Source organism: Lissotriton helveticus, chromosome 8 (genome assembly GCF_964261635.1).
Source record: "Lissotriton helveticus chromosome 8, aLisHel1.1, whole genome shotgun sequence".
Lineage (NCBI taxonomy): Eukaryota > Metazoa > Chordata > Amphibia > Caudata > Salamandridae > Lissotriton > Lissotriton helveticus.
The window spans coordinates 220,245,205-220,257,756 of NC_136069.1; the positions used below are offsets into that span (position 1 = coordinate 220,245,205).

General features: G+C 45.3%; 1 long non-coding RNA gene across 7 annotated transcripts in view; it reads left to right on the plus strand.

Moving 5' to 3' along the window:
- LOC144771561 (uncharacterized) overlaps nt 1–12,552 on the plus strand; it is a 229,427-nt gene that overhangs the window by 34,317 nt on the left and 182,558 nt on the right. For 6 of the 7 annotated variants that reach the window (XR_013599344.1, XR_013599346.1, XR_013599347.1 and 3 more), the window contains exon 2: nt 10,414–10,663. The exons of the other annotated variant lie outside the window; for it this stretch is intronic. This is a non-coding gene — a long non-coding RNA (uncharacterized LOC144771561). The remainder of the gene's footprint in view (nt 1–10,413; nt 10,664–12,552) is intronic. 7 annotated transcript variants of the gene reach the window in all.

Below are 12,552 nucleotides of genomic sequence, written 5' to 3' on the forward strand. Positions count from 1 at the left end.
TCTCCGTGCAGAATATTAGAAAACCGTCAAGTATCCGCTGAATTCCCATGGGGGTTTTAGACAGCAGCAGGGTGTCGTCCGCAAACATAATGGCGGGCACCCTGCTGCCATTCAATTTGGGAGCATCGGTGTCATCAATCCTGTTCAGGTGGGCGATTGCCCCATTGATAAAGAGGCAGAACAGGGTCGGTGCAAGCACACAGCCCTGTCTCACCCCTCTGCCAACGGGGAATCTTTCCGTTAATTTACCATTTCTGCCACACCTGACACGTGCAAAATTGTTCCGGTGCAATCTCGTCAGAATAGCAAGAATTTCGGCTGGAACCCCCATCTCAGCGAGCACGCTCCATAATCTGGATCTTGGCACCAAATCGAAGGCGGCTCGCAAGTCCACGAAAACCGTGTACAAGCTACCCCCTTCGATTAGTGCGGTCCTCTAATAGATGAGGTTTAGGCGGAAAATCTGATCGGTTGTGGACACCCCCTTCTAAATGCCGCCTGGTATGGACTCAAGATAGCAGTTTCCTCTAGCCAGATCTGAAGGCGGTCTAATATAAGCCTACCAAAAAGCTTCTGGGGCACGTCTATTAGGCTGATGGGCCTGTAGTTGGCTGGTAGCAGAGGCGAGCCCTTCTTGAATATAGGAACTACCTCTGCCCCCAACCAAGTACTGGGGACCTCCATGCCCAACAAAACAGCATTAAATATTGTCAGCAAATAGGGAGCCCATACATCAGGCTCTTGTTTAAACAGGTCGCCTGGGAGGCCATCCAACCCAGGAGCCTTGCCTGATGACAGTCCCGCAATAGCGGCTCGCACCTCCTTTTCTGCGAACAGGTCGCCCTTAGAATGGCTAACTGTAGTTGGGGATGGATTACATAAGGCCCCTGCTTCCGAAGTATAGAGGGACTGAAAGTGCTCCTGCCATACCCCTGGTGCAATATTCGGTTCTATTGCCGATACTAAATGCTCAGATCCCGCATTAACAATACGCCAGAACTTGCGGTAGTCCCTGGTGGCTAGAGAACTAGAAAGTTTCTCCCACTTGTCCTGTTCCCATCCAACCTTGGCCTGGGTGACCAATTTCTTATATTCCCGTCTTCTGGCCTGTATCTCCAATCTGCTTTTACCCTCCTTAATGCATGAGAGGAGATCTCCCTTCGCCTTGCGGCATGCAGCATTATACCATGTTTTGCGATGTGCCCCGCCCCCTCTGCTTTGACCCACGGTAAAAAGATCTGCCGCCATGGTCCTGATGAGATCCTCATGTGCCAAATAGAGTAATTTATGGGTTTCCTGATTACAGGTTTCCTCACGTAAAATACCCACTTTTTCCAGAATAGGGATTATTCCAGCATAAAGCTTTGGAAGCTTCTCTCTGCTGGTGACTAATTTTTCCCACCTAATTCTCCTTCTGTTGTTTTCAAGGAGGAGCCCAGGATTTGCCACCACCGTGGCATAATCCCTGTCCTCCTTGCCAGGGAAAACATAGTCCAGTTCTAGGACATTGTGGTCGCTATCGACTCTTTCTATCACCCTAAAGTCAATAATATGCGACCACGAAGAAAGTTGTTCAAGGACATAGTCCAGACGCGACTCCCTGCCCACTCTATTGTAAGTGTGTTTACTGGGTATGTCAGATTTAATACGCCCATTGCAAGCTCTAACACCATGTTTGAGAGTTAGGGCAGTGATCTGTAGGGCTAGTGGTGTCCAAGATCTGGGAGGAGGGGCCACTGTGGAAGGAACTGACCACCTTGCATCCTCTTCCAGGGAGGAACCATCCAAGAGGCCTGCTAGGGGCTCAAAGTGTGAGTTCAGGTCCCCACCAACCAGGAATGGGGTGCCCTTGGGAATTTCACTGAGGAAGGCTGATAAATCCTCGATAGTAGGTGATTCACGTGTTATATTTACCGGCCTTGAATATACATTTATCACACCAAGTCTGGAAGAATTTGGACATTCAAGCAGAACCACTAATATGTCCTCAGAAGCCAGGGGGAGACGTACCGCCTGGCAACCCAAATGGGTCGCCACACATATTGAAAGGCCTCCAGAGGGACGGCCCCTACCCCCCCACTTCGCGGGAATGGAAAATGCCAGGAAACCCCGGCGAGAGTTTTCCTCCCTCACCCAGGTTTCCTGAAACATGCATACATCCCCGGAATCGACAAAGGCAGTCCATTCCTGTAGATCCAGCTTGTTGCCCAAGCCAGCCACATTCCACGAAATTATCTTCAGGGATGGTGGCTTTGGACTCGAGGCCACTATTGGGGAGGGAACGATGTCAATTGCATTGTCCAGGGGCCCTGCCTCTGGGGTCAAATCTCCCAAAGCTTCCCCTGTCTCTGTGTTTGTAAGGGGCAAGTCCACAGTGGTTTGAATTTTCTCTTTGCTGTGTAATGGAACGTCAGGCTGCCCAGACTCTACCATTAGATCCATTGTGGGTCCAGGGGGTATGATATCTGCCTCCACACCCTCCCTGGGGTACGAGTAATGCCCACTGACGTTATACCTGGACTGTCAATCTACCATGTCCAAATGACTATACCTATTGGCCAAAGGAAAATATGTAGGATGTTGAAGTCTGGGGCGGCGATAACCATCTATCTCTCTACCCCTCCAGCCACCTCCCCTCCTGCGACAAATTTCCCAGCCTTCCTCTTCAGTGTTTGGTGTATAATACACTGGTTGGTGACGGCTTGGGTAGTGAAAGTCTCCTCTCCCTCCTGCCCTCTCAGGAAGGCTACCCCATCTCTCCTCCTCATATGCGTGTGTCAGCCGGGGGTAGAAAAAGGAGAGGGGTAGGGACTGAATATTGGTCCCCTGATCATCATGAAACCATCCACAAATGTGGGAGACGGTCATGGGGTCTCTAAAACTAATCAGGACACAATCTCCTTTGATGGTTTTTCTTGAACTACCCACCCACGGGACCCTTCTTACTATAAGGACGTCACTTGTTATACCTTGCGGTAGAGGTCTATACATTGATAACCAATCCATCAACTTTTTCTTAAGAGAGGCGGTAGATTCGATCAGAGTGGTTTTTAGCTCTGGCACCCCCGCTAGGATTACTGTATACGGACTTGCCTCCGGCGGCAAGTTCACTACTCTTGGCTTTTTGGTATTTCCTAGTGTCTCATCTGTTGGTGCTACTGCTTTTGGAGGTTGGCTAAGGGCAGGAGTGTTAACCTTTGGCTGTTTGGGCATAATTTGGGGAGGGAGTGCTTGTGGCTTGTTGGAAATAGCAGTATTAGTCCTGGGCTGCGTGTTCATAACTTGAGAGGCGGTTGGTTTGTCCTGATGTACTAGGGATACTGCACTATTAACCACCTTAGTGTTAGCTGGGGCGCCCCTCTTGTTCTTTGTCTCTGCCCCCCTCTACCACCCTTGTTATCTATTTTACTCTCTATTTTGGGGTTGTCGGCTAGTTGGGGCGTGAATTTCTCTATGTTCACTAGCCTGGCTTCCATCTTAATTAACCGCGATTCTAGAGGACTTAATAGGGTTCTCAAAAGTGATCCTATATCGAATAGGGTGATGTCTTCGCCAGAAGTCTCAAGGGAATTGTTGCTGCTGTGTTCCAATGTCACTACAGGCTGAATCTCTGTTAGTATAGCCTCAACTCCATTAATAGGCAAATTCCCCACTGTGCTCAATCCATAACTGTTGGCCTTCAAACTAGGATTGGACTTTGGGGGTTTTGCCTTCCTCCCGCCTCTTTTATGTGCCCCACTTATCACTTTGGGGACTGCTCCTTCCCTTGTCCCCTGCAATGTGACTCTGTCATTAGTAGTGACCGTATCTGGAACGTGGTCAGGATTGCGGAATAGGGCAGGGTGGGGTTGGACCAATGGTAGATTTAGCAGGCTCAGATCATTAAAATTGCTTTGATCCTTCGCGCTAGTGTGCGAGCTGGAGTTGGTCAAATCTAAATTCACTAAGTGCTCGCTAGCACTAGTTGCCCCGTTGCTAGACTCAATGTGCTCGGTACAATTAGGTCTATTGGTTGGGCTCTTGGCCTGTGCCAAGGGGCCCATAGAGGATCTTCTCACCCAGTCAATTTCTTGGGAAATACGCCTCTCCACGATTGTGATTTCATCGATCAATAATGTCCCAGCTTTTACAAAGTAATTATCCAGAGTACCTTTAGCAGCTCCAGTTGCCGCCTGCGTGCTTTTACTCCTTGTTTCCATCGTTGTCATCGTCTGTCAAAGTTGGATTCAGTATATGCCAGGGAGACGCCTAAAAGGGCGGTGGCCCGGTCCTGGTCCCGACCGGCCTCAAACGGCCCGCCCTTTGCCCGGGCTTCGCCCTGTGCTCCGTCCCGCGCGCGTCCCGCGTGCGCGGCTAGAGGCACTCCTAAATGCAGGGGGAGAGGAGGGTGGTAAGAGTCGCAGGTGCGCCTGGTGGTGTTCGCGCTCCGCTTGCTGGGAATCGCAGTCCTGCACCCTCTGGGCAGTTAGTGGCAAAGTCAGTCAATCCCCAATGGCATACGCCCGGTTAAAATCCTCGCAGGCCACAGAAAAGGCTTTCTCCTCCAAACGGCTGCGAGCCGTTATCAGCTGCAGGGGGGAGGGGGGCGGGAAGAGTCGCAGGTGCGCCTGGTGGTGTTCGCGCTCTGCCTGCTGGGACTCGCAGTCCCACACCCTCTGGGCAGTTAATGGCAAAGTCAGTCAATCCCCAATGGCATACGCCCGGTTAAAATCCTCGCAGGTCACAGAAAAGGCTTTCTCCTCCAAACGGCTGCGAGCGGCACCCCAAGTATATATATATATCACTTGGGAGCAGGTTGCACCAGAGGCATCAATCAATACTAAGTGGCATTTGAAAAAGGACTTATCCGAAACGCGTCATGCCAATTGAAAGAAATAAAAAGCTGTTTTAAAAAGCCCTGCTGTGTCGCCTCAAATCTACTTCTACAAGAAGAAGGTTGCCTTGGGATATTTAGCATGTCTTCACCGGCACGCGAGGATGGCCCTTCCTTAAGTGTTACGGGAGTCGTTGGTGTATACGGAGACTGCCAGACCGCCTTTCACCTCGGAAACCAGCAAGAGTACGCTGCCAAATGGGAGTCCACACTAATTGGAGAGACGCCGTTACTTTACCGGGTCTCCGTCTCTGCTGCGACCGAGACTGAGAGGCTGGGAGTGAGGGATATAAACAGCAAAGAAAAGCCCAGAACATGTGCAATTGCTCCTACCTGGTCATGCTGCAAGTTGGGGTTTCGTGATGGAAACGTGGACAAAACGCCAACAAATGGAACCAGCAAGATAGCTACACTGCATGCTGGGGAATGCAGTTCCAACGGTGGAGGCTCCGGGGATTCCAGGCAACAATTTCCAGGTATCTGACTCTTCTTCAGTGTTCGGACATTACTTAAGAACTCACTTGGGAGCAGGTTGCACCAGAGGCATCGATCAATACTAAGTGGCATTTGAAAAAGGACTTATCCGAAACGCGTCATGTCAATTGAAAGAAACAAAAAGCTGTTTTAAAAAGCCCCGCTGTGTCGCCTCAAATCTACTTCTACAAGAAGAAGGTTGCCTTGGGATATATATATATATATATATATATATATATATATATATATATATATATATATATACACATATACATACATTTAGACACAAAAAGAGTTACCCCAACAGAGGAGCCACACATTGGTAAGTCGTGCTCTCAGGATTTAGTGAAGGCTGCTTCATGAACGGAAATACTGCAAACAGTCAAATCTTCAGGTGAACGCCGACGTGTTTTGGGCTCCCGCCCTTTGTCTAGGCTTTGCTATTGACAGGAACACACAGCAGTCTTTAGTGCACCTGATTTGCTACTCAATACTGAGCCTCAGTGAGCGTGGCCATTCGCCCGACATCATGGTATTTGCAGTGTCTTACTCTCATAAGTTGCTGTGCACTCCCTTCATTCAATTTCAATAAATCCCAAGTGGGTTGCTGTGTTGTTACTCCATTTCACAAAGGCACAGTATCGCCTGCATCCCCAGCGCCTGTCCCTCAAAGGGCGCACGCCAGTTGGCTTCGCCCATTGTCTGATCGGACGCGTTTTGCCTGAACCAGCAAGCTTGGCCACCATTGTTGGTGAGCAAGCCTGCTAGTTCAGGCGAAATGCATCCGATCAGCCGACAAATAAAATCTTAAAGATGTTTCAAGACATGGCGTCGTTATTCTTTGGTTGCTGAGGAGTGAGAATTAATTTGACGGACCGAGCTTGGGTGGTCTGCTGGACGACGCGCCCACTGTTCAGGAGTTTGTGGCGGCTGTACACAAGCATTTGGAAGCATATATATACATACACACACATATACACACACAATGTGTACACATACACACACATATATATGGGGTATATGGGGATTCCAATAAACTTATGTATACTTACCTTGCATTGTAAAAGCAGGTGTGGTTAAGGCACATGTATAGTAAAGGCTTGTGTTGTAAAGGCAATGCATGGTAAAGGCATTGCTTGGTAATGGATGCATGGTAAAGACGTGTTGTAAAGGCATGCATTGTTAAGTCATACAACCATTAGAGAATGTTTGAGGCAGGTGGGATGGTGAGGAGGTATAGCAGACGATTAGAGAGAGATAGCTACAATTAGTTGTCCAAGATAAGGGTGAAGATTGTATGGCAGTGAACTGACAGAACTCAAGACAGCTGGTCCAACAGTGCAGGGAATGGTGGTGATTATGAGAGCACTGGAGTTGGGAGGAAAAATAGAAAAGATTTAGGTAACGTGGAATTTAGAGAGAGAAATCTGAGAAAAATAAAGTGATGAAGTAGGAAGTAAGAGGCAAATTCCGAGCCCAAATTAGAGCAAAGGGTGTGCAGAGAAATGAGAAAACAGAGAGAGTACTTGTGTGACACAGGAGGCAGAGAATACGAGGGGAGATATGATGGGAAATATGTGAACAATAGTAATGAGAATTGGTAGTGAGAGGTAACAGGTACTAGAACCATGAAAGCGAGAGAGTTGTTTATAAAAGTGTGGTTAAGAGATAAACTGGAATAGGAGGACACATCACAGGGTGATGTAGAAAAACTGTTAGAGTAATGAGTATGACATAATAAGTTGAAGGTTAGAGGAAGATGGGCAAGGAAGGAGATAAGAAGAGGTTAGAGGGACCCTAGGTCAAAGCTGTGAGAGGTAGAGATGGGTAATTAAAGAGACATGGGATGATATGATGTAGTGATGTACTTCTTGTGACATCACCAGGGTCAAAGGTCACAATGCATCACTGATAGCAAGATATCAAAGGTCATATTATGTCACTTCTTGTGAAGTCACTGGGGTCAAAGGGCATGTGATGTCACTTCTGCTACCCCTGGCATTTCGATTAATCGCCATCCATGCTACACGTATGTCACTGGATGTGGGGGGCAAATACCAAGTAAACTCCTGATGAGCTTATGGAAAGGGCCAGCCTGTCAATTTCTGCAAACATGGCGCATGTAATTTTCGTTTCAACTCAGCATCAAAAGCGACATAGCAAAGACGTTCTTCAAGCTTTATAATACCTTCCTTGCAAAATCTGGAACCGATAGTGCAACGGTTAGTGCTAGAGTGCCGGAAAACATTGTGCAAAATAACTACTTGAAACAACATAAGCCCAACCAATCAAAGGCTTTTGAAATGGAAAACGGTGGAGTTATTTAAAGGTAATTTCATCATGCAGAAACTGGGTAGAACATAATGCTTCATCAAACACATTCTGAAAGATAGTAACGCGATCAACAAAAGAGAAAGATTGATGAAGGAAAAAATGCAACGTAAGGGCAATGCATCTCTAAACGCTGATGTAAAAAAAGATTCAAGAAAACTCACACATCTGCTATTACTGCACTGAAGAGACAGGTTCTCTTAAAGAGAGCCTTCAGCATTCCAGTCTAATGCAAAATATGGAAGTATGGTTGCAGTGCAAATGTTTATTCCACTTTCAGTTCCTGCAGGCACGGGAAAGCAGCTCTCTTCCATTCTGTGTAAGCAATTTGCTTATTTGAAAATATTATTCTTTACAGCTAACCTTAAAAACATATATCAGAATACTAACAATTCTATTCAATGAGGGCCCAAATGACAAAGCTATTTACAAAGGTAAGTTTGGTGTAAATGTGCATAAAGCCATTTTTACGAGTGCAGAACTACTTTTGGGATCACAAAAGTAGGGTAGTGCTTGTCAAAGGATTTTTGCAAAGATTTGTTGAAAAATAATTCAAAACTCTAGTCTGGGGTGTTGCAGGCAGTGGCCATTTCATAACTCGGATTCCTTAAGAATGTGTACACACCCACAAACTCATGCGCTCTTGGGCGTTCACAAACAACTTTCTGACTCAAGGTAAGTAGCAGCTGGGTAGATTCTGGCTACTTTCTTATTGACTCCACCTCTTTATTGGTATTGTTTTATGCAGGCCAAAACTGAAAGATTTGTCAGCGTTTCAATACCGAAATCATTACTTCAAGGTATCTGCATCAGAACAATTACATTGGGAGAGTAGCAACCCTATATATTATTCATCAGCAGGCCTGGTAGGCATTTATGTCTTATGAAAGACTTTTCTGCTGAGATAGGTCTACTAAATTCAACATAATGAACCAGATGGTTTGAGATTAATGTCAGGTCTATCAATTTCTGCACACAAGGATAAACGATGTAGAGAATGGATTCTCTGAAAGATGTGGCAATGTGAACACAATGTGAGAGGCATCAGAAGAACGACACCGAGACGTGATCATCAGTCTCCTGATTAGGATTGTTTTGTAATGTATTGCATGGACTTTATTGACATGCAGGAAAATTGAATTAAGAGAATTCCAGAGGCTGGAGTCAACATCATGGGACTAACATAACATGTATTTGTAAAACACACGTTCACCCATGGCACGCACACATTTCAATGACATTGGAAGGATCAAAGGCCGAATGGAGCCACCAGGATTTAAACTTGTGACCATGCAACTCAACCTGTACCGGATGCATTAGCCCACTGAGCCATCAGATACACCGTACCTTGACTTGCCACTATATAACGTCTTCCATATGAGCTTTACACCTTATTTCCTGTGATGAGCCAGGCTAGCCTTAGCTTTTTCCCAGTCCTCCCTTGTACTTCTAATCCAAGTTTGGAATCTCGCTCAAAATCTCATGAGATTTCAAGTGGACCATGTGATCCGCAGCTATTTTGAGGCAGCATATATATAAATAGCACAAGCCTCCCACAGTCTGCGTTTGGCTTCCTCAAACAGCAGGGGAAAGGACTATCCCTTCTTCTCTCTGAAACTTATCTGCCAAACTTCTGGAATCCTGACCCGCTTCCACAATCCTTGACAACTGCTCCATCGGATCCACTGCAAGGACATCTCCATGGCAATTCCTGCTGGAAGAGAAAGAAAACAGTTTTCGGAGCCACCTTAATGCACTAACATAGAGAAGGCAAGACCAAGGTGATATTAAACGATGCATGCAAAGACAAGGACTAGCATTGTTTGTTTGAAAGAACTTCCTCAAGAAAGGACAAGGGTGCTTTTAGTGAAGCTCTATTTGTGCATGATTCCTAATCTGCTGTGGTGGATACTAAACAACATAATATTGGGGCAGCTGTATCATCATTGTACTTTGCGAATCCCTAATAGTGAATTTTACTAATTCCCTATTAAGGCCTTGCAAAATGCAATGTATGTAGGTTTCGCAATAATAATTGTGATTCCTACGTATTACTTAATTGCGAATTGCAAATTGTGATTCGCAAATGAGGAATACCTGCCCATAGGAATGAATGGGAGCACATTCGCAATTTGCGAGTACCCAATAGGTACTCGCAAATTGCAAATGTAACTTCAAGGGTGCAAGGGTGCCAAAAGGAAACCCTGTTGCACCCCTGAAATATGCATGTGTGCACATGTGGTGCACATACATGCCGTAAAGGCATGTATGTGCGCCACACGGCACTTTGAAAAATGCAAAAAAGTGAATTTTTCTAGGAAATCGCAAATTACCACCAACTTGAAGTTGGTGGTAATTTGCAATTCCTTAGGCCAGATCGCAAATTTTGGGTGCTTCCAGAATTGCATTTTTGCGATTCCTTATTCTGCGAATCGGCCCGTTTAGGAATAGGAAAATTCTTGATACATCTGGCCCTTTGACTTGTACCTTTCCGCAACTAACAAGGACTAAGCAGATAAGTCTTGATGGCAAGTTTAGAGCGGGTGTTGGAACATCTCTTACAAATCAAGGAACTTTCCAAAACAGGTTCAAGGATTCTTTATCAAAAGCGTTGCTTGCCCTGTCGGTAAGACTTAATTATTGAAGGGGCATAACTGTGGTTGTTTTAAATTGTGTTAAGTATGCTCAATTGCATAATCATTCCTAAAGTACCTGTGTTATATTTTTGTGAACAGCGTAACCCTACAACCAAGATAATAGAGGTGGTTCACGAACATCCACGGCTCCTCAGAAGCAAAGGCAGAATATCCAATTCAGTTCAAGAAGAGATTCATTCAAGAAGAGCTTCATTCTCTTCTTCCTCCCCAAACTCCTTTCCCTTCTCGAACATTTGCCAAGAACTGTGTAGGCAACCACTAACGTAGATTTGTTCAGAGGGGAGTTGGTGGACTATCCCCGCACCTGCTGAAGACCTGCGGTTTACAGGTGAGTGGCAAGCATAGCAGCAATGGGCCTAATCTGGTTAATAGGAAATGTTAATACAAAGGCATTAGGCCTATCATATTTACTCTGAAACCCAAATGTTGAAGTTGATAGGCATTTAGGTATGAATTACTCTACCTTAAAGCATACAGATAGGTATAGCTTGATTGTTGATTGCGAAAAGGTATGATAAAGACAGTAGGCCTGACATAATGATTGTGAAAAGCATATGTTAAAGTCAATAGGCATTTAAGGGTGGATTGTTATCACTCTGAATTAGAGCATACCAATGGGTCTTTAGTTACACAGTATGTCATAGATTTCCTTAGTAAGCAATGGTTATGGTGTTGGTTACTCTCACTGACAATCCATGAGTATATAAAATTTGCACTCTGAGAATCCTTGTTAAGCCCTGTTAGGAGAAGTACTACTTTGCTTTGTCAACTGCAACTTTGCATACGTTTGCAATTTTATGAATGTATGCCTGATGCTTGCCTTATGGGAAAACTTATGCTCAGTACAAAAGGCCTCCGTTGGTTATGGTGACAAACCAATGATAACACCTGTGGGCTTGATTAGTGTGCAGGAAAATGTTGTATACAATGCAATAGATCTAGCCTCTTTTTTAAGAAAAGTTATTACAAAGGCAGTAGACATGGCTTATTTATTGTAATTAGAATATGGTATAGCCAGCAGGCCTCTAACAGTGAATTGTTGTCACATGATGTTACGGCAATGAAAGTTATTGGGGTACTTGTCACTGTTCGATGTGCCCTCTCTGCAGGGTCATCCATATTGTTTGCCTTCCTCTGCCTTCCTTTGATGAATCTGATTGTCCCTGCTAACCAGTGGGAAAGTGCTCTATCCTGAAATCATGTCAAAACTGTCCTACACCGGACTGGTGCACTTAAATTACTTGTAAGTGCCTAGTATATGGCACCATATGTCTCCAGGGCCTGTAAATAAAAAGCTGCTAGTGGGCTTCAGCATTCATACATTCTAAAGAAGCGTTTAAAAACATGTTAGTCCTTCCTCTTTAGCCTGTAGTGCAGTTTGAAACTGCCATTTCAACCTGGCAAAATAACAAAATAAGGCTTGTGCCAGGCCTAAACCTTCTTTTATAATACTTATAAGTCACCCCTAAGGCAGGTCCAAAGGGTCATTGGGAAGTGTGCATACAATTTATACAGTAGGACATGTGGATATAGGTGTTTCATGTGCTGGCAGCAAAAAAGGCTCCTACAGTTGTTTTTCAACTGTTGCAAGGCTATCTCTCATGTAGACAGATACTATGTGACGATATTACCTTTTGTAAATGTACATTTAGATTTGGTGCAGGTGGAGAAATTGTATTTACACTTTAATGAAGTGTAATTTAAAATACTCCCTAATGGTAAGTCATATTTTAAGTTACAATTCTGAAACAGTCACTATTAGAAAGTTGGCATTTTTCTGCCCAAACCAACTGTGGCTTTGTGCTACTGTCTAGAGTCACATGCTTGTTATTGGCCTGCTTTTGTAGGTTGGGTATTGGTTCCAGACAGTGAAACAAATGTGGTATAGGTGTGAGGGGAAAGACCTCCCTGACAGGGTGGCTAGGGAGGAGCTGTTCCATGCCCTGATTACACTTTAAAGGACCCTTCCTGCAGCACACACAAAGGAACCTAACACCAGGACTGCACTTCCCTTTATTACCCTAGACAGTTTGGAGCCGGGACCAGAGGGGTTCCCACACAAAAAGGCTGGCACAAGGCATAAAAGTGGAACACTCCTAGGCCTGTGGAAGAGTTAGAAGAAGAACTGGCTTCTGTCTGAGAAAGAGGGACTACCCTGCTCACTGAAGAAAGGACTGGACCTGGATGGCTTGAACCCAAAGTGACTCCAATGGTTAA